Genomic DNA, 19,374 nt, shown 5'->3' on the forward strand with positions numbered 1-19,374 from the left:
ATAGCAGGGACGACAAGTTACCCAGGTACTTTTTCACGTGCTTCTTGTCACTTGAGGAGAGATCTTCCACCAATCTAGCAACAATAATTGCTAACCATACTGAATCTGGGGACCCGTGCCTCATTTTCTGCAAAACAAAGGGTTATACCTTACCCCCACCAGACTTGACTATTTATATATTTATGATCAGCATTTCGGCATTTAGTCCTCCAAATTAATGCACAGAACGTGGTTACGTCCATTGGGATTATGGAAAACCCGATGGACTTTGGATAAGGCTTATCTTAAAGGATCATTATGTGGACAACATAACTGATCCGACTAGGTTTGACCATGATGCATGCGTAATTTAAACAGAGTAATTTCTATGGGGTTTTAGACTGGTACCCTCAAGCGGACAACTTGAGGGGGAAGGCACGGAACCATCGACTGCACCGTTAATCGACTGGTTTTACCGCAAATAAACCTTTTCGCATTTAAGGGGAGTATGTAGGAAGAGCGCAACCACTCATTAAAGCGTTGCTATAGGATTTGATACGCACGAGTGGAATATGATGTGGAGCATGATTTATGCAGCAGTTAAGAACATGTAGGCAAGTATTTTCACATAGGTAGAAATAAATACAGTATTTAAATAATTGAAAAGACAGTTACAGAGAAAGGAAAACAAGGAGACAAGTCAGTTTTTAGGGTAATAAAGGAATCATAAATGCTTAAAATAGACAGTTAAATTCAAATAAGGGAGAAGGGTACAGGATGAAGCATGCTTGGACTAATTCATAAGTTCGTAATGGTAAGAGCCTGAAAATATCCCCAGCAGAGCCGCCATACTGTCGCGCCCCCTTTTTCCCCCTCCTCGCGAGGGAGAAGTCCGGGTTTCGACATTTACGGGGTGTAATGACTCATTTCCTTTTGGGAATTCGGTATTTGAAGAGTCGCCACCTAACGGATTATGGTGCGTTAGGGCATCTAGAGCGATTAACTCTTGGGTTGGTTTGCATTACCAGAGATTAGGGTAAGGGCTCGAAGTAACCTCGAGGGGAAGGTATTAGGCACCACTCTTGGTCCACAACTGTGGGTCCCGGCCAAACTTATATTCACAAGTCCATAAATAAACAAATGAAGCAAGTAATTGCAAGTAGAGCATGTTAGGCATTGTATTAAAATAAGAATTTAAACAGGTTGTGAAAAAAAGGAAAAAATAAAGTTTCAAGCAAAAGGATTTGGGGGAGAGGGAGGTCCTAGGTTGGTTAGCCTATAGGATCATCAGTACAATACCCGGTAATCACTCCTTGAAAAGGGGTTAAGCGTGGCATTAGCACACCAGTCATCATGTCCACGTCTACCCTTCCTATCCCCTTATTGGTCATGCAAAGCGAGTGTCGGTCACGGATTCCTATTGCGTGCTGCTACCCGTCCCTTCTTAGTCGTCCCGGAGGGAGTTAGGACCTCTACCTATAGGTAGTTCTAGACAAACCCCTAAGGTTTTAAAGGTAAAAATTCTAAGGCGACAAGCAAAACAATTAGGACTTTGAGCAAATAAGAACAGGAAAGAGTAGATAAAGGCTCAATTTTCCTCCACAAGTAAACGTACAAGCAGCACAACTCAAACACAACTAAAGTCTCTATTAATCAATGTCCTAAAACAGGATCTCTAAGTGACGATGCGAAAATAGACCATATTTTATACCCAGAAGTGATAACCTAGAAGTTGCTTAGGGATTCGTTTAAAAATTATTAGAATCAGAAACATTGAACAGCGGAGAAAGAGCTCCAAGGGAATGCGGTTTTGAGAATGCCCTAAGGCTTGCCTATATGCAGCATGCTGTGTCGACATTAATGCAGGAATAAGAAGGTTTTTAGAAATAGACTCCTTTAATACCTATAAGCATGGTGTCTAATAAGATTAATGCAATTTGGAAAGAACTTGTTTCGCAAAAATGTTAACGCTTAATAAGACCAGTTTTTTTTAAGAAAATGAACTAGGCGTGATGAAGTTGATTTATTAGGCCAAATTAAATTGCCAGACAGAATTGCGAGTATAGATCCCTATAGGCATGACATCTAGGCGTATTACTGATTTTAGCAACATACAGAAACGCTTATTAAAACTGGATCGGGGTTGAGTCCTATAGGCATGACATCTACTGATTCAAGACATGATTGTTTGGAACATATAAACATGGTTTCTAACATTATAGAATGCAAAACCTTATGGACATGATTTATATCTGATGCAAACGAAATTAGAAGTGAGATCCAATAGACATGATTTCTATTAGGCAAAGCAATCAGATTTTAAAGAGTAAATCCCTATGAGCATGTTTTCTATTGCGCAAAGTAGGCAGATTAAAAAGTAAGATCCTAAGAGCAGGATTTCTACCCATATTACCCCATAAAGTATACATCTACCCACCGTTTTACTAAATACCCCAAATATCTGTTTACAAATTATTACAGGCCAATGAATTAATTACATAAGTAAAAATAGAAAATCAAGAAGCTATTTTATAGGGAGCCTACAATCAGGCCCAAGTTTCGCAAAGCCTCCAATGGTCTTATAAACCTCAATTCCATAGACAAATCAAAGTCTAGGTGCATCAAAGTTCCCCAAGGGCCTCAAGAACCCCGGGCAATGCTTACACCTAGACTTAGCAACCAAGAATTGAACCAGTGCAGTGTGGAAAGGCCAGCCTCAGTATGCCAAAGTTCAGAGGGCTCTCAAGAGGATCCCAAGGCAGTACACATACTAGGGGGGGGGGCAGAACTTATTGACTAAGAGTAAAGTGGAAGTGCAGGGCACGAGTTGGAAAAAAGGTTATTAAAGACTATATTGGGAAGTCTATTTTGGAAGCAATTAGTAAAGCAACAAAGATTGTTTGAAAAGAGGTTCGAGTAATAAACAAGCTTAAACACCTTAAGACAAGATCACACAGCTAGTTTGCAGAATTCAATAGTCATACAGGGGTCAGGGGTTGGGGATACATAGACATTTGGCTACACAACCCAATAAAGATCTTAAGATTGGCTTGGACATGCTCAGAAATAGTTGACTCTGGCATAATCACACACCAGTCAGGAGAAATACAAACACATAGAAGGAGTGATAAGGATTTGGGAATTCATAGGATGGTAAGCATACAAGAAATAAAAGACAATTGATAAGCATGCTTTGAAACCCACATAAGGGGATACATTAATCCAACGGGAAGGGGAGACATAACAACATGCTGATAAGGAAACTTAACTACAAGTTCCACAACAGAACCATAAGTAGAAGCAAACTAGGAGTAAAAGAAACTGAAACAGTAAGAGAAGCATATTGTTGTTGGAACTTTAAATCAAAACTAGGACATACCAGTGAAGGTAGAAGTAAGCAGAATGAAAGAATCAAGAGTACAGATGATTAGCCTTGGCTTTCAGCCGGCTAACAATAGCAAGTAGCACAAGGGAGAAGGAGAGCAGAAGTTTTAAGTAAGAGAGGTAGTTTTTTAAAACCAAAAACCAGTGTTCGTGTGTGTGTTAGTGAAAGACTAGAGTATTTATAGTTGAAAATAGGTAGTAAAATAAGGTAAGAATCATAGTAGCATGGTAATTATGGAACTCAGAATCAATCAATTAGAAAATCAAGGAAGTACTCCCTTAAGTTAAGGGAATCAAATCAACGGGAAGATATCATATAAGGCAAGAAGAAAAATCAGTGCATGACTAAATAAGGAAGGGGTCGAGGTTCAGTAAGCATAGAGTAGTTAGTTAGGAGTAAGTTCAGAAAACTCCAATTAAGGAATGATTCAGTAAAAATAAAGTACTACAGCAAATAAGGTAATAGAATCAGTCAATTTAAACAAACGAGTAAAATTTTAGGGTTTTAAAAGAAAACCTTTCGATCAAGCCATCAACTAAGGGAATCAGAATCAATCGAGAGGGTGTCATGATTCTGTACTTCAACATATAAATAGAGAAGATCAAACAAACATAGCAAACAGGCAAGGCCAACAATATCGACAGAAAGAGGCAAGAGATGAACACTCAAGATAAATATAATCACATAGAGGTGATATAGGTAGGTTAAGGACTCGATAAAACCCATTCGAAGCATGGTAACCGCAGAAGCATTAACAAGAATCAAATAGTCAGGCTAACACACAGAACCAAGCCAAAGAAGACCTTAAAAATTAGGGCTTTTTAACATAGGCGGGTTAAAGAGAAGTAAGAACATAGAATCAGTCGAGATAAGAAAGGAAAGAGGTTTAAACATAAAGAAATATCAGTTTAAGCAAGTGTAGAAGAAACTCCGAGAAACCCTAAATTTAAAGAGAGTAAAACGGCTTAAAGTTGATGATTTTTAAAGAGAGGTTTGAGAACAGTGTAAAACATAGAAAGAAACAGACTTAAATCGTTAAAAATAGCACAGATCTAAGATATTCAAACAAAGTTAGGATTTTAAAGGAAACCCAGATAGAAACGGAAGAACCTGCTATAAACTTCAAAGATCGTAACAAGTATGGTGTGATTTTGCCCAAAGTCACACCAGAGAAGCCTCGAACAACAGAAACAGAAACCCTAGGTCCAAATCGACATGGCCTAGGACCCTTGAGGGCCTTAGAGATGATGAGCAAGGCGATGAGAGACCCATTGGAGGCTTGGGGTTGAAAGGAGGTCGCCGGAGATGACCGGAGAAGGAGGCATTTGACAGAGTCTAGGGTTAGGTTGAGAGAGAAGACTGGAGATGAGAGAGTTTGAGGGCGGCGGAATTAGAAGAGTGATTAGGGTTAGGGGGTCTTTAGGATTAAAAAAGGAAGGGGCTTGTTTGGACCGTTGATCTGGGAGATCAACGGTCAGGATTCAACCGGGTAGGTGGGTTCCGGGTTTGGGTAAGGGTTAATAGGGTCTTGGGTCGGGTTATTTAATTAGAAGGTTGGGCCGGGAATTGGTCCGATTTTGGCTACAATTGAAAGCCAAATTTGGCTATAATTTAAATAGCCAGTTTTTCCCTATTTTTAACTTTAATAAATAATAAATAATTTCTGGAAAATAATTTAAGGTGCCAAATGATTTAAAATACATAATTAACATTTTAAAAATATAGGGACCAATTTTGTGCATATAAGATATAATAATACATTAAAAGGGCTAACATTGCAATTATATGCAATTTAGCTTAAAAATACTAAATGTAATAATAAAAATGCATGAAAAATATATTAGCCATATTTTGACATAAGTATAGAAATTAAATGAGTAAATCATCATCACAATAATTTGGAAAATATTTATTAGGGTTTTATGGATAAAAAGGGGGAAAATAAATCAATTTAAACCCTTAAAATTATGGGAAAAAATAATAAAAACCTCGTACATGCTTATATATGCATATATATGTTATTTTGAAGGTATTTACGCATATTTAAAATATATAGAAAAAAATTGGGTATCAACAGCGCCCCGTGCAATTTTTACAGTATATTTGCTCTAAACGGCCAAACACTTGTGAAGTAAATCTGTTAAAATATCATGGTATAGCCAGTTTTCACACTGGTCAATGAAAAATAGCCAGCGTTTATCAAGTCAATGAAAAATGGCCACTATTTTGCTGCAACAGGGACCGGTCCAGTATAATATACGGGAGTTCTGGTGCATTTGTGTACGAACTCCAGCATATTATGCTGGACCGGTATACTTTGCTAACTCCTGTAAAATTTGCGGGAGACTGAAGCACCAGTGCTCCAAACTCCATTATATTATACTGGACAATTATACTTGCTAGAACTCCCGTAAAAGTTGCGGAAGTTCCAGCATAATTATGCTTGAACTTCCGTAAAATTTGCGGGAGTTCCAGCATAGTTATCCTGGAACTCCCGTAAAATTTACGGGAGTTCAAGCATACTTATGCTGGAACTCCCGTAAAATTTGCGGGCGTATTTTTTCGGATTTTGAACAGTGTTTTCGCTCAGATTTAAAGTGGTTAAATTTCGATGACTTTTGAAACTTGGCTATTTTTCAACGACCAGGGTAAATCTGGCTATTTTTGAATTTCTCCCTTTACTTCATCCGCGAAGTCCAATGGGCTAGTCCGAGGACCCAACCAATATCGGCAAATTATATTTTTTTGTATATTATTACTAATATATAATATACATATAATGTATATTTTTTACATAATTAGTGTATATCTTTTTTATATTTAACAGCAGCTGTAATTATATTTGGCCAACGAGCCAAATATGTTAGAAGTCCTTTTGTTTGGGACAAGCAAATGAATTACCTTATTTGACAGTGTCTTCCGTTTTGCAAGGAATTTCCCTATTAAGCTGCTCATGATTGTTAAATTGCTAGTGTGTTAGAATGGCAATGCACTTAATTAATAGAATGGCAATTGTATTCTATATTTTTATTGGCCATTGAGTTATCTATATCTATCTATCTATATCAATTTTCTATATCTATATCTATATTATTATAAAAGCACGAATAATTTATGTTAAATATTGAAGGACTAAAATATTCCTAAAATATTAATCGACTTTTATGCCCTAAAATATTTATATAATTTAAGGATCTAATTGTAAATTATCAAATGATGGAATTCTTTTTCAATTTAAACTACATATACACAGACCCTACAAAGTTGATCATACTTGGATTACAAAAGCACGTCCATAATTTCCTTTTAAAAAACTTATTGTCCCTAATTACAACAAATACGTAATTTTGTGTGAGAATATGAGATTCCTACTTGGAGTGATTTCTTTCTTTCTTATTTACATTAGGAATTTTAAGAACTCTTTCTTACCTTTTTATTGTGTCAGGAACTTCATATATATTTCATTCATTCGTGGAAGTGATTTGTTTTTATTTACCTGTTAGGAAATTTTTTATAAATACTACTCCCTCCGTTCCAATTTATGTGAACATGTTGACTAGGCACGGAGTTTAAGAAAAAATGAAGACTTTTGGAATTTGTGGTCCTAAACAAGTTAAAAAGGGGCCCAGAGTATTTGTGTGGTTATAAAAGCTTCTCATTAAGGGTAGAATCGTAAGTTTAAGCTAAATTATTACCAAATTTAGAAAGGGGTCCTTCTTTTTGGAACGGACCAAAAAGGAAATAGGTTCACATAAACTGGAATGGAGGAAGTAATATTTTTCCTCTGAATAAATATCATGATTCCTCTTGAATAGGTATTTTTTTCTTTCACGATAGAAAATTTGAAAAGTTCTTCGATATCTTTTATTTATTTTGTTATAAACTTACGGAATGTAAAATACACGTGCTTTTTAACTAGTGATCGAATTAATCAGAATTGGAGTTGAATTTAGAGATTGGATTGATCAAAATTGGAGTTAAATTATTTTCTAGCGGTAATAATATAATTTTCTTTTGAATATTAGTATAGTTAAGAATTTATACTTTATATAATATGACTTTGTAATAATTAATATAGGATAACGTGCAAGACAAAAAATGTCAACAGAAGTTATGAAAGACTAAATGCCCTTTCTATTTTTAGTTTCTTTGTTACTAATGTATCTTGAGTAAATATGATTTTCATGTATTTGGATTTGTTAGAGACAGTGTGTCCACCAGACTGTATAGAGAACCGGGTTCTCTATGTGTTTCCTCTGAAAGTACTGATGAACCAAACTGTATAGGGATCTGGTCCTTTATCAGTTTGGTACAGTGTTAAGTTTGTGTGAGTCCACCAAATAGCAGAGTACCTGGTCCTTTATCGGGTTCTGCAGTGAATGCTAGTAAAGCTGAATGTAAATAAGGTCGTGGATTTTTACGTGGAAAAATCTCACACAAGGAGATCAAAAAACCACGACCTACACCTGTAGGCTTTTAACTTCACTAACTTGCAATCTCCCTATTACAAGCCACTTTACAATAACTCTATTGCAAAGACTTCAACTACCTTGTGATGCTCTCATCACAAGCCACTCTATAACTATCCTAGTTACAAAGAATTTGACTAACTTGTGGTATTTCCACCACAAGCCACTTTGTCACACTACGGTTACAAAGGCTTTGACTAACTTGTGATGTTTCCACCACAAGCCACTTTGTCACACTACGGTTACAAAGGATTTTTCTTATGACTCAACCTAATCAATGCTTCTAATAGGAGTTACAATGAAGAACACATAACAAAGACTCAACAACCCTAAGGACTTAAGATATCATCAATTTCGGATCAGGTCCTTGAGGTTGCAGCAGCTTTGTTCTTGAGAGAGGTTCTTGAACACTTGAGAGAATATTTTTCTTTTTTGATTTTGCAAGTGTTGAACCTGAATCTTGTACCTTTCATAAGGTTTATACTATACAAGACATCCTTAGTGATGTCCAATCTCAATGGTGATGTCAAATCTAAATGGAAAGTGGCTGCTGCACTGTTGCAGGCAGTCACTTTCTGCAGTTGCTTTCCAACTGTAGTTGGCTTGCACTTCTGTCAGAGAACCCTAAGGGACCAAGTCCCTGTTGTGTTCCTCTTTGTACAGTTGCGGAAAATCACTCAGTTGCATTCCAGCTGTATAGTTGACTTGCACTTCTGTCAGGGGAGCAACAAGGGATCAGGTTCCTGATCTGGTTCTTGTGCACACTGCCCAGATTGTCTTGAGTTGAGTCAATTGAATGGTGTTTTGTACAAACTCATTGTAGGTACACCTTGATTACATCACTTGAAGTGACGTGAGCACTTTAGCTGGTCAGAGAATGAGTGGGCGCTGGAAACAGTGCAGTGCGGAAGAATCTTCATTTCCAGCTGTGTCCAATTGACTTTGTACTACCGTGAGGAACCCATAAGAGTATCAGGTCCTTGTTTGGGTTCCTATCTCCTGAAGCTATAGCAAGTTCACATTTGGCTGGAATCCGTTAGATGCAGTGTAATCCAAGTGAGTCAGGTTCCCTATCTGGTTCTTGACATTAAGTTTGTTAGATTATCAAAACACATGGCAAAGATATTGAAAACCTATCAATTTCCCCCTTTTTGATGATGACAAACTTAGCATTGAAAACGAGGAGTTAGAGCTCAAAGAACCAGATTGAATAACAGGAGACCACAGGTTCCCCTTGACTTTATGCCCTTACTTACACATGTTCCCCCTGACTTTATGCCCTTACTTACATATGTTCTGATACCAACTTTACTATCATTCTTGGTCTTTTATCCGGTTCCATACAGAAAGTTTGTTAGATCATCAAAACATAGATTAAAAGACCTTAAGCCCATCAATTTTTCCCTTTTTGATGATGACAAACTTTTAACATTGAAGACTATTTGACTTAACTAGATAAGGTACCAGCAACTGCATATGTTCCCCCTGACTCTATTCTTCCCCCTTTTGGCGTCAACAAAAAGACACAATCAGACAAAAAGGCATGAAGAAGTGTAACAAAGCTAACTCATGCCACATATGTGCACACAGCATGATATAAAAGAGAAGCAAAAAGGAAAGCAAGCATTGTACAAGCAAAAGAAGAGTTGTTTTATTGATAAGAAATTTGACTGTTTCAACAGGAGCAGCAACGGTGAAATCCAACATGCCATCACAAAAAGACAAACAAAAAAGAAAAACAACAGCCACAAAATCATCAGAGCAAAAGATAACTGGCCACTGAGAGGATCCTAGGGGGCACTAGAAGAGGGAGGCTTGGAAGAGGAGGCAGCAATGGTTTTGAGAGCTAGGTCCATGCGGGCAGTTGCAGACAACTGTTAGTCAAGCAATTTCTCCCGCAGGTTCTCCACTAGTTGCCTAAGTCCAGAATTTGTCTAATACCTGCCATCTCCTAGATTGTCGGGCAAGCGTGCAATCCCTCAAGACTTTTCTGAGTGCTCAGACTCTCCTGCCCAAGGCCACTGTCACTTGGAATGGTCTTTATTGAACCAGGTCCTTCCACAGTTTCCCACTTTTGTTTTCTATACATTTCAACAAACTTCCTATTCCTGCTTGCAACAGCCTCAATGGCACTTTTCAAAACAAATCTTTCTCAACTACAGACTTTTGTAGATCTTTTTACTAAGGAACTAGGTTCCTCCACAACATCTTTATCAACCTCAACCGCTGGAATGTGTTTATCAGCCACAGCTTCCCCCTATTTTATCAACCTCTTCTTCTTTGTTTTTAATACTCTGCTTACTCTTCTGCAGGGTGCACTCAAAAGCCTCTTTCTTCTACAACCACCTGGTTTGTTTCAGCTAAAAGAGAATCAGGTTCTTCAACAGGTTCTTCTGTGACGTGTCATGAACCGGAGACTCAAAAAGCACCAGAGTCCCTTCATCCCCTAAGAATGGGGTTTCTTCCCTTTGAGATTCAGGAACAGAGGAGAAGTAGGGTTTGCAACACATGGAGGTGTGATAGGGTTTTGATGGATGAGTAGAGGTGAATGGAGATGAGGAGGAAACCGGTATGGGTACAATAGTATCAGGTATATTGAAGAAGTGGGTTTCTGGTGATGGTGTTAAGGGAGAAGGAGATGTGGGAGTGATGTTGATGGCAATAGAAAAAGTCGATTATTCGTTGGCCATGCTGAGAGAGGTGGTAAAAGGCGCAAAGAGAGACAATGGTTTAGAACTGCTGGTCTGAAAAGTCGGATGATGTGGCAGTTGAATTAATTTTTCTATCTTTTTCTTTGAACAAGCATGCGAAAAACACATTACTACTAACCTGTGGTGCAGGAACCAGGTTCCTGACCTGTTTTGTAAAAGGGTTTTGCAGCTCTCCTCCGAAGTTCAACACTGTACCTTTAGCTTCTATGATCATCATGCGTGTTTACCTGCAACGGTATAGATGTGAGTTAGGCCTAGTCAGAAAACACTTTAGCCAATTTTACCTTAGTGTGACTATCATAGTCATGTTAGCAGAACCAGGTTCCCAATTAGGTTTAAGTAACCCCAGTGCCATCCTGTTTCTCGAAGTGTTCCCTGCTCAGAGCTTTGGTGAAGATATCTGCAATTTGATCTTCTGTGCAACAAAATATACAAGTAAGACCCTTTTCCACATTGTCCCTGAGAAAATGGTGTCTGACATCAATGTGCTTGGTTCTCTTGTGCTGAACCAGGTTCTTTGCCATGTTGAGAGCACTGGTGTTGTCACATAGAAGCGGTACACAATCAATGTATATACCAGAATCTTCCAATTGTTGCTTGATCCACAGTGAATGAGCACATCACGAGGTAGCTGCAACATATTCCGCATTAGCTGTTGAGAGAGCTACTGAGTTTTGTTTCCTTGAACCCCATGAGATAAAACATGATCCAAGGAAATGAGCCATTCCAGATGTGCTTTTCTTGTCCACCAAATAGCCTGCATAATCAGCGTCAGCATAACCAATAAGGTTGAAATTGTCACTTGAAGGATAGTACAGAACCTACAGAACCAGGTTCTGTGTACCCTTAAAATATCTCAGAATTCTCTTGCCATCCTTCAAATGAGATTCCTCAGGATTTGATTGGAACCTTGCATGTAATCCAACACGGAATACAATGTCCGGCCTGTTGTGTCCAATTGACTTTGTATTGTCGTGAGGAACCCATAAGAGTATCAGGTCCTTGTTCGGGTTCCTACCTCCTGAAGCTGTAGCAAGTTCACATTTGGCTGGAATCCGTTAGATGCAGTATAATCCAAGTGACTCAGGTTCCCTATCTGGTTCTTGACATTAAGTTTGTTAGATCATCAAAACACAAGGCAAAGATATTGAAAACCTATCAGGATTGTTAAGACTTAATTAAATCAAAAAATATTATTGAATCGGAAAAATAATATTAAGTATTGTTGTATTTTTAAGTGATTTTACAACTTTAGTTGTATAATTTCATAATATTTAGTTCTATTTTGTCCTTTCATTGTGCCAAAACATTATTTATTTGTTCATTCGGATTGTATATTATATCTTTTTTGTTCTAAGGAAACAAATTATTAAACTTTGTACATATTGAATTTCTTACATATTCAGTTGCAATTTATTTTAGAATATTATGAAATTGAAAATTTATTATGTTTTGTATGGGTTTCATAATGTTTGACATAAGATATTCGTGCATCGCACGAACGTAGAGACTAGTTAATTATAAAAGCACGAATAATTGATGCTAAATGTTGAAAGACTAAAATATCCCTGAGATATTGATCGACTTTTATGCCTTTAAATATTTGTATAATTTAAGGATCTAATAGTAAATTATCTAATAATGAAATTCTATTTCGATTTAAATTACACATATTGCCGATCCTTCAATATCGATTCTACTTGAATAAGAAAGGACGTCCATAATTTTTTATAAAGAAAATTGTTGTTCCTAATTACAATTCTCTATTAACAAACAAGGCACGTACTAAAAGAAAATTTTCGTAATATGCTCTAAAAACACTTGTAAGATTTTAAACAAATTGAAATATTCTTACTATCCTTTAAAGTTAATTTTTATTAGTTCATATAAAGCTAAAACTAAATTATATGATATATTATGTGTTCCTAAATATGAGGAGTTATTACATAATAAATTGAGTTAATTTTTAAAATACTAAATAATAAAAATATAATTAAATGATAATCTTTTAAAATATAAAATCTACTTTTAAATAATAAAAAAAATATAGGGGCAAGTTTATATATTTTTCTTTTACATGATAATAAGGTGGTTCTAGTAATACAAATGAGATTGTTCTCTTTAATTTATTTATTTTTACTTCAGTATGAGTAATTGATTCCTTTACAAATTTCTCAAAGAATATCGATGGATATATGTTAGATTAGGTTTCCTAGAACAAGTTTGTTCAAGTCTTCTATATATCGAACTCTAAGAAATTTTTTCTTTGGTTGGTTTAAAATGGGCTCGCAAAAGGGAGTGAGCTGTGCGATGAACCTGCTGATATACTACCCAAGAATCCTCTTCTTTCTTTCCTTTCTCGGGGAATGAGCACACCTTCAACTAGTCACCAGTGCCCTCTCTTCACCAGACAGATAGACAAATAGGCAATCCGATAGATAGATTATGGCTTCCTCACTATCAGCAAGCTCCCACAGGCGATGAACTGCTTCCGACTTCTTCATTCGGTTTGTAGCCATACCGTATAGAGTGAAAAATTCCTTTTAATGGGAGTAGCTATATTCAAGCAAGCATTCCAGCGAAACGATCCTTNAAATCTCACCTACCAACCGGAATTCGCCAAAATTCAACCTTAGCCAATTCAAGCATAATTCTACACCTGGCCTCCAAATTGAATTCCGACTTCACTCCTAAGTCACAAATCATCCCCCGAAGCTACCCGAACCACCGGAACTCACATCCGAGCCCTCTAACTACATAGTCAACTTCCGGTTGACTTTTTCCAAAGCAAGCTTCCTTCAAAAAGGCTAAGTGCCATATTTCCAACCAAAACCAATCCAATTATACCCGATCAACTCAAATACTGATATTAAATCATGGAGGGACATAATATGGGGAAAACGGGGCGGTAACTCACGTGACGACGGGCCGGGTCGTCACAGTTGTATGTTAAGGAAAACAAATCATCTTAATAGGTGCCACATGTAATTATTTATCTTTCATGGTTATGACTATTATTTTTGTTATATTTGATGAGCGAGGTGACCATTTTGATGAAAATATATATAAAAACCAAAATTCTTTGCAATTTATTAATTAATCATGTAGTATAAAATGGTTAAATTCAGGGCAAAATACAAAATTGATTATATTGTATATATATATATATATATATATATATATATATATATATATATATATATATATATATATTTCTCTAAAATCTTTAATCATGGACTTGATTTATCAGAACATTTGTATAACTAATATTTTATTGCTTTGAATATGATAAAATAACAATGATTATTTCATCTTATAAATAATTTGTTACTAAATTTAGTTAGTTGTTCTTTCATATCAAAGTTCTGACTAAAGATTTACATGCAACGCACGTACATAGTAACTAGTACTATATTAAAAGCACGAAGACCCTTAGTGAAATATCGTTCGCCTCTTTTATCCTTTAAAAATAGAGTTTACATTAGACAAAATCGTAATTTAGTTATTTTTCTAATATTTAAGACTTTAAAACTAACTAAAATTTTAATATTTAATCTTTCCTTATTTGAATATGTTAGAAGTCCTAATATGAAGGATTTTAAAGTAGATATTATTGGGAGAAATAGAATCATTACGCTTCTTTTCCTTATATATCATCACGGCAACTTCCATGGGAATATATTCATATTCATTCTTCTTATTAGGGAACTTATAATTCTAACTAATTGTTTTATATATTATTACTATTAAAAGTAAGAGGTTTTGTACTTAATTAAATACTTATTTTAATTGTTAAATATAGTTTTTAAATATTACAGAAATTGATAAGAGAATAATATATTGTTCGGTAGGAGAAAAGTTTGTAAATAATTTTTTATAAGAAAAAAGTTTGTTCATGAATATCCTCGATCATTATTCAATATATTCATCTTAAATTATATTCTAATTTATAATTTTATCATTTTGATTTCACAAAGTTATCGTACTTTCTTTTCAATTTCAGTAAAAACACATAGCCTTTGAAGATTTACTACTTGTTGTTGTCTTGTGTTTCGATTTTCTGATTGCATTACTTTTTGCTAGGTTTGTATTATTTGCTTTGGTTGTCAGATCAGTTTGTTTGTTATTGGCCCTCCCCTCTCCCCTTCCTAAGCCGAGGGTCTTCCGGAAATAGACTCTCTGTCTTTTAAAGGCAGGGGGTAAGGTCTGCGCTCTACCCTCCCCAGACCCCACTTGTGGGAATACACTCGGTATGTTGTTGTTGTTATTCTCACGTTCATTTGAGAAGACACAAACATGGTATAGACTAAATATATATTTTGATTTAATATACAACTACATTTTCTATTTAGTCATTAAAAGACACGGCTCTATTGAATAGACTATGTTAATATTCGTTATTTTATTGAGATAAAATATACGCGCAACGTGCGTATCCTGAGACTAGTTCCATCAAAATGTATGTGTTTTATTGAACATCAGATCACACTCCATAGAATTAGCATCTATATCTTTTTGCTTTCTTCTTTTTCGAATATTGCTTTCATTTCTTTTCATTTGTTCATTTCACTTTCAGACAAAATATGCAGAAGCAAGTAGTGGATTGTCTGCTATCGGGACATCCAACCTATTTTACATTGTCGAACAACATAAAAAATAATAAAGAGAAGAAAAATGTGAAGAATAGCATTAGAAAATGTCAAGGATATCATCAATCGTGTTGTTACAAAGAGGGCACAAGCCTCTATTCAACCAAAGCTTTCTTGAACAAATCCTACAATAAGTATGTCCGCATGGAATAAAAGCTGCGCCTTTATTCCTCTCCATGCATACGCAACACACCGCATCAATGCCGGCCCCTTCTTTACTATGTCGCGTGTTATTGTTCATCTCATCTTTATCGTCAATTTCCTCGAATAATCTCATCAACGTCTTGAATTGCGTCGTGGGAGTCACGCTCCCTATTCGTTCCGCAGCCAACACCATCGCCAAATTCAGCCGTCCCTCGATCATGGGCTCTTCTTCACCGTAGAATTGGGCCTCTTCATCTCCATAAATTTGGGCTTCCTCGTCTTCTTCTTCTTCCACGTCTGATACTCTCATATTCCAAGAAGGCCCACAACAGGCTAGCCCAGTGAATCCTAGCCGTTTCTTCAAGATCTTCCACAACGTCTTCGGCCTATCTTCACCGTTCATATTTATTCTCGTCGAATCCTGGACCCTCTCTTTGTTCTCCAAAGGTTTGCTTATTCCGTTATGTTGATATTATATTTTTTTGGGCTTGGAACCCAAAATTTAATAGGAAAAAAAAAAAAGGAGAAAGACAAAATGAAAATTGAAAATAAGACTAAATTTAGAAAAAGCTCACCAACAAAAATATTAATCAATTACACCTCAATTCCAAATTAATTGGTTTTAATCTTTTGATCGTTTAATTATCCCTCTTTTTGTGGGAAAAACTGGAAACCAAAATTAAGATAAAGTTTTGAAGAGAAGGGCATTACCTATGTGAATGACAAAAATTTTATGTATATGGAAGAAAATAGCATGGGGAAATGATGAAAATTTGATGGTTTTCTATTTCTCCACAGAGAATACAAAAAGGATTTCTTCTTCTCTTCTTGTTTTCCTTCTCTGTGTGAGCAGGAGGAGGAGAAAGAGATTGATGAAGAAGAGGAAAATGGAGGAACAAAGAGAAGGTTATATATGTATGATTATGAAGAGGTTGAAGAATTAAGTTTGAAAAAAAAAAAAAAGAGATTTTGGAAAATAAAAATGGGAAGATTTTGTGGTTGGTAAAGAGGGGTTACAGCTCATGCATGCATGGACTGAAAAATGAGAATTTTGGCAAAGGTTTCACCATTAGAATAAGCTAAAGGGGCATGTGGTGAGTGGTTTAATGGATTTTACGATACATAAAACACAAATATTGAACTTGTGAAGAATTATTTTTTTTGTTTCTGATATTTGACATAATTAACATGTGATAGAGAAAAACAACAACAATCATATTTCAGAATAATTAGAGCATCTTTACAGTAAAAGGGTAATATAACTAGATAAAAAGTAAAAGCTAATGTGAAATTAATGCTCCACAAAACATAATATGAGTTAGTAGCACATATGAAAAGGTGAATATTTCATTCGATCCTTTCTTTTTAAAACAAAGAAAATACCCTTTTTGACCAAAAAAATTGCTTCGCTCCCTCAAAACAGTGTAGAAAATAATAAGAGAAGGAATAAATAACCGCAAGACATTAACAGCAGGAAAATACAAATACAAAGTCGAATGAATGTCATTGGTTCAATGTAAATTAAACCTAACCTTTCATGACATTTGGACCTAAGTTTCTAATTATTCGGCAAGAAAAATAACTATTAATTGTCTGATGACTTCAATTGCCATTCTGTCAATGATTGTTCTTGATTGACGGACTGACCGTTCGTAAAAATATAATTGTCTTTATCCTATTAAAAATTTAACGAAAAAGACTAAATATTCATCGCTTCGTAACTCGTCTCAAAATGAAGTTCGTAGTCATGATATGAATAAAAGATTATATATAAAAAAAAATATTACATGAAAGTCATACTTTACTTTTTTTCATAATTTTTTATAAAATATTTTAAGACGCAAAAAATAAAGGTTGAAGTTCATTGCTTTATATATGAATTCGAAAAGTAAATGATTTTTGGGAGAGATTGCATCTATTAGAAAGGAAGTAAAAATTAGCATATATTTTCTCATAAGTAAAATAAAAAATCAATAAGTCGACTTTATAAGGATTTAATCATATTTTCTACAATTATATGAGTGTTGTTGAGTTATAGTCAACTATTCGCAATCATCTTTCTTAATCCGTATGTGGAACTAGCTATGCGGTTGAGCAAAACTACTTTGATCTCTAAGGTAAAGGGACCAGCAAAATAGCGACCAAGCCTGTTTGGACGCTTTTTGGTCACTTTTTGACCTGTAAGCGACCAACTTTGGTCGCTTTTTGTGGTCACTTTTTTTCGTATTTCTAGTAGTGAAATTATAAAGTTATAAATCAAACAAATAGCCAAATAAACGAAAATATCAGATGACAACTGTTGAATTATCTTATGTCAAGTTGTTGCATCTAAATAATAAGCTCAAGCATTAAAGTGTCATATATATTGTGGAGTTGAAACTCTATATCTTAGTGGTCCAAAGTGCAATTACAATCATTGTTCTCTAATTCTAATCCTTGCTAAAATTAATTGGTGAAAGCTAAATTAAACTTTTTTACTGCTTGGATTAGGCTGGATTATATAGTTAATACTAGTATGACTTCTAAAGAGTAAGTGATCATGTATATATTTATAGTGGAAGAATTTTCCTTTGTGGTTTTGATTTGAGTGCGAACTAAAGCTGTAAAAAGGATATCAAAGAAGCCTGTGATGATTATGTTAAAGTTGTACAACATCAGTAACCATTTAGTATTGACTAAGTCTGTAGTATAGCTAGTTTTTAGCTTCAAGTTGTTATTTTGTTTTTTTTTTCTTGCAGATATTTTTCCTAGTTTCTAGAGTTCAGATATCTTTTCCTAAAGTTTAGGAGAGTTTGTTTAGTGGGATAACATGTTCAAGCTAATTTGTAAGCCTATATAAGGCCATCAGTGAATTGAATAAACTATCCAACTATTTTCTTCCACAAAAATTTCAATTCTACTTCCAGTTATTCTTTCTAATATTGAGCTTGCAATTCTATTTTGATTCTTCAGATTATGGTTGGATTTCATTTCTATAAAAGAGAAATGAACATCTCTCATTAAATTTCTTAACCAAATACCTAATTTGTCATGATGAAAGCCTCAATTTTTTCAAACAAAATTGTAATCATCTAACCATGAGGGTCCCCAAGGGCCCTGCAATTTCTCTAAGTCCACCACTAGGCAGGTCTAATTACTATTCAAAATTTTCATTTTCCCGACAGATTAGAATAGTTGCAAGATCATTGAAATGATTTGAATTTGTGCAACTATAATTGGTATGGCCAAGGTCATTCTTCTGAAAAATGACTTGTTTTTTTTTAAATGTTTTTCGAAAAATATATATACTGAAGATTGATAAATTTAATATTAGCATATATAATAGTGTTTTGATAAAAAGATATTGAGTACTAAAGACTGATGTCGAAGCAGTTAAAGCAGTGAGTGATATAAAGTTAAGAATTATGATAATTGTGAAGGAAAATAATTTCTACCCAAATGTGAAAAAAGTATTTTCCTTTTCATAAAATAAATTATATTTTTGTGTTCGATTGTCAAAAATTATTTTCTTTCACATCAAACACAACCACATCTTTCTCCACTTCACTTCGAAAAGCTTAACCACAGTTCCTTTCAATACCTTTTGTCTTTCTTTTTTTGGTTAATAGACTAATCATTTATCATAGTACTAGCCTATTAGTAAAATTGTATAACTTCCAAATAGAATATAGTTCCAAAATTTTGAGTATTTAATGTTTCAATTGTTATTTTGAGAAACATTTCAGCACCGCTACAAGAAAAAAACTGCAAGTGTTTCCTTTCTTCTTTTTTCTTTCTTTTTTCTTTTTTTCAATTCAATTTGACTTCTTGTGAACTTCTTTTGGTTAACATTTATTATCAGTGATATCAGTTCATGACTTATTGTTCTGGACTAGAAACATATGGGAAATCCGATATATATCTTGATTTTCTAGCAATTTAACTTTCGTGTTTGTTTCTTTGTGAATGATTTCTATGAGGAAGGATTCCACATACTTTTAAACTTTTGCTGCTTTGCTCATTTGGACAGATAACCATTTCATTCTCTCCTCCTTAAT

The sequence above is a fragment of the Nicotiana attenuata genome, unplaced genomic scaffold, assembly GCF_001879085.1.
Source record: "Nicotiana attenuata strain UT unplaced genomic scaffold, NIATTr2, whole genome shotgun sequence".
NCBI lineage: Eukaryota > Viridiplantae > Streptophyta > Magnoliopsida > Solanales > Solanaceae > Nicotiana > Nicotiana attenuata.